Here is a 4,071-nt window from a genome sequence, read left to right on the forward strand (position 1 = left end):
GAATTTAGACCATTTTTCTCTTAGGCCCAGATCTTGCCTTTAACATACTACTTGGAATTTAGTAGCTCATGAAATCTGCAGACTGCATAAATGAATGAATATCTTAAGGGCTGTGCTTTTGTGGAGGAACTTCATAGGAGACTGAAGGAATAAAATAAATCAAAAGTATCCACAGTATATAGAATGTATACTATTTTACAAGTCACAGAGAAGAGGAAGAAGAAGGAAAGTAGTAAGACTAGAAAGTTTGTAGCAAGACTAACAGGCGCTGGTCAAGAACTTAATAAGCACATTAGGAAAGCAGTAAGGTTTCTTTTTTTTTTTGAGGAAAAGTTTTTATTTCTAGTGATGAAATTGGCTACAGAACATTATGAAAGTTTAAAATTACAAAGAGAAATTGTCTATAATTAATAGATTCAAAATTTGACAATCAGTGAATATCATTATTAGTCATTACCAACAACAGTTATTGATTTGAAAGGCAGAGTGACAGGAAGAGGGAACCACTGTTTCACTCCCCAGACACTTGCAATAGCCAAAGCTTGACCAAGCCAAAACCAGGAACTGGGAATTCATTCTGGATGTCCCATTTGGGTGCAGGGGCCCAAGCACTTCTGCCATCCTCTGTCTCCTCCCAGGGTGCACACTAGCAGAAACTTGCCTCAAAGCAGAGAAGCTACCACTCAAGCCAGGCATTTGTATATGGGATGTGGGTGTGTGGTGGTGATAGCAAGCCCTCATAGATAAAAAAAAAAGAAGACAAAGTTATTTCTATGCCAAGGAAATTACTCTGTAGTCTTTCTCTTATAAACTACGTATTGCTGAACCTAGATAATTTTTCCTTTATTTAACAATGACATGAAAATGTCAGTTGAGTTGGCTTTCCTGAAGACCTTGTTTCTTGAATATTAGTGGCTAGCTGAGATAAATTCTTTTCATCTCTTTCTCGCTTCGGCAGCACATGTGCTCGCTTCGGCAGCACATATACTAAAATTGGAACGATACAGAGAAGATTAGCATGCCCCTGCGCAGTAAGGTTTCTTTACCTCCCTGTAGACTCTGCTCTCCAGAGGTGAACAGGGTCATCTAAACCCACTTGCTGCACACACAAACACCTGAGTGTTGTATTCTCCCACAGGTGTTGGAGACTGATATGGTGTTCTGATTTATATTTACATAATGGCTAGTGACATCGGGCATATTCACATGTTTTGACCATTTACATTTCTTCTGAGAAATGTCTATTCAGATGTTTCTTCACTGTATTTTTTGGAGTTTTTCCAATTCATGTAAATGTTCTGGAAATCTGTAAACATTCAGAGTTTTAATTTTTCCTGCCATCTGTTCATTGTATCTACACTCTGATGTTTACTTTGTTGTGAAGAAGTATCTTAGTTGGATATACTCAAATGTCTCTGTTTTTATTTTTGTGACTATTGCTATTGGAATCTTACCCAAAAGCTATTGTGTGTTGACAATATTTAGAGTTCCCCTATGTTTACTTGGGTTTGGGTCTTATGATTACATTTTAATTCACTGTGAGTTCACTTTCACATAGTGTAAGAGATGTTGGAGTCTCTTTTCAGGCTTCTACATATGGATAATCAAGTTCCTCTGCACCACTTGTGAAAGAGATTCTTCTTTCTCCAGTTCATTTTAGTTCCTTTGTTAAATATGAGTTGCTGGTAGAAATTTGAGTTTATTTCTATGCTACCAAGTCTTTTCCATTGAACTATGTGTCTGTTATTATATCAGTGCTAACACTTCTTCTTTTTTTTTTTGCAGTTTATTTATTTGAAAGGCAGAGTTACAGAGAGGTAGAGGCAGAGAGAGAGAGAGGTCTTCCATCCACTGGTTTACTCCCCAAATGGCCACAATGGCCGGAGCTCTGTTGATCTGAATCCAAGTGTCAGGAGCTTCTTCCAGGTCTCTATGCAGGTGCAGGGGCCCAAAGACTTTGGCCATTTTCTACTTTTTTCTCAGGCTATACCAGAGAGGGGTATAAGAAGTGGAGCAGCTGGGAAACATACTGGCACCCATATGAGATGCCGGCACTGCAGACGGTGACTTTACCTGCTTTGTCATAGTGCTGACCCCTGTAATATGTCTTAAAATATGGTGTGATGTCTCCAGCTTTTTTTTGCTTTATAATATTGCTTTAGATGTTAAGCATCTCTCATGTTTCTATGTGAATTTTAGCATCATTTTTTCTAGCTCTGAGAACATCGTTGGTATGTTGATTGGGATTGCATTGAATTTGCAAATTGCTTTTGGTAATATGGATATTTTGGTATTATTCTTCCCATTCACAAACATAAGTTTTCTGTGAGACTGTCAAAAAGCCTTGACAAAAATTGGAATTTATTACACAAAAATTCATCACTTTTTGGGATCATTTAAATCCATAATTTTGCACTAATATTTGATAAATAATTAAAGACTTTGAGCATTTTAGTAGGAGAAATTAAAATATTTATCAATTTATTCAAATATTGTTTAGATGTGATATTCAAATATTGTTTAGAGCCATTGTCTGTATTCCCTCTAAATTAGGATCTTTTTGCTTTTTGCCTGTTAAACTTGTCCCTTGACTCAACAACCCTTTTTAATGTAATGTAAACTGAAAATGTCATTTCATAAGCTAAAAAAAATGACAAAGAAGGAAAAAGAAGGGAGGGAGGTTGAGTATATAATTATGTTCTCCGAATTTTTTCTATAAAATATATTGAATCATTTAAAAGCTAATTAAAATTAAACTCAAAATTGGACCATTATGACCAATATTTAAAACAAGTGATTAAAAACTGTAGATGTCTTCAATTTTGATTATCATTCTTCTTTAGAATATCTGAAAGAAATCCGGTGTCTCACTTTAAAATATACCAGTGTGTTAGAATTCAGTATTAAATGACTTTGTTTAAAAGTGTTATTTAATCTATTGCTTTAAGTAGTAATACTATGGCCATTGTAAAACAAAATCCTTATCATTTTTCATAAAACAGAAAGGGCCTTTAAAACATCATCACTAAAAATATTAAGAGACCTAAAATATAACATTCTTAAAACCCAAGTGATACCATTCAAAATTTTCAAATATGCAGGGATAGTTCGTGTCAAGTAACTAAATAATTGTGAAGTGTATATATGGAATAGCTTCTATAAATTCTTTTGGCAAGGGCTGGCACTGTGCCATAGTGGGTGAGGCTGCCACCTGCAGTGCTGGTATTCCATAGGGGCATCAGTTCAAGACCTGGCTGCTCCACTTCCTATCCAGCTCTCTGCTATGGCCTGGGAAAGCATTATAAAATGGTCCAAGTCCTTGGGCCCCTGCACCTGCATAGGAGACCAGGAAGAGGCTCCTGGCTCCTGCCTTCCAGTCAGCACAGCTCCAGCCATGGAGGCCAACTGTGGAGTGAACCAGTGAATGGAAGACCACTCTCTCTGCCTGTCCTTCTCTCTCTGTGTAATTCTGACTTTCAAATAATATAAATAAATCTTCAAAAAATTCTTTTGGCAAATAGATGAAGCTACTTGTTATACATTTCAAATAAATAGCAAACATACTAGAAAAATATATTGAATAAAATTTAAGCAACTCATAGCTATACACAGAAATTTCTCACCATAACAACATAGCAACCACTAAATTTCCAAATTCAATTTTCCACAACTTAGAATCTTTAACTCCAGAAGGAGTACAAAATTGACAGAACAGTGGCCTATGTATCAGGATACCTAATGCTAATACAGAATTATCCCTGCCACAACTTACCTATGTGACCTTGAACAGTTCACTTAACTTCTCTGGGGTTGGCATTTAGCATCCTCATGTGATAAAGGAGGCTTGGATAAGATCAGTTGTACTCTATCTTGAGACTTCAATGATCTCTCAGTTTCCAAACAGGCACCTTAAGGGAAAGTAAACCTTTAGATCAAAGCTTACATTTTTAAATCTAAATATATTTTAAACTGTTTCTACAACTAGTACAAAACAACACATTCAAATGTGTACCATGCCACTTTTCAATATTTGGGAATAATTAATGCATCATTTTAGAGCATTGTCTTGAG

General features: G+C 36.0%; 1 pseudogene; it reads left to right on the forward strand.

Annotated features, from left to right (window-relative positions):
• Window positions 1–963: 963 nt before the first annotated feature.
• LOC138845098 (U6 spliceosomal RNA) lies at window positions 964–1,031 on the forward strand (annotated as a pseudogene).
• The last annotated feature ends 3,040 nt before the right edge of the window (window positions 1,032–4,071 follow it).

This window comes from Oryctolagus cuniculus, chromosome 13 (genome assembly GCF_964237555.1).
Source record: "Oryctolagus cuniculus chromosome 13, mOryCun1.1, whole genome shotgun sequence".
Lineage (NCBI taxonomy): Eukaryota > Metazoa > Chordata > Mammalia > Lagomorpha > Leporidae > Oryctolagus > Oryctolagus cuniculus.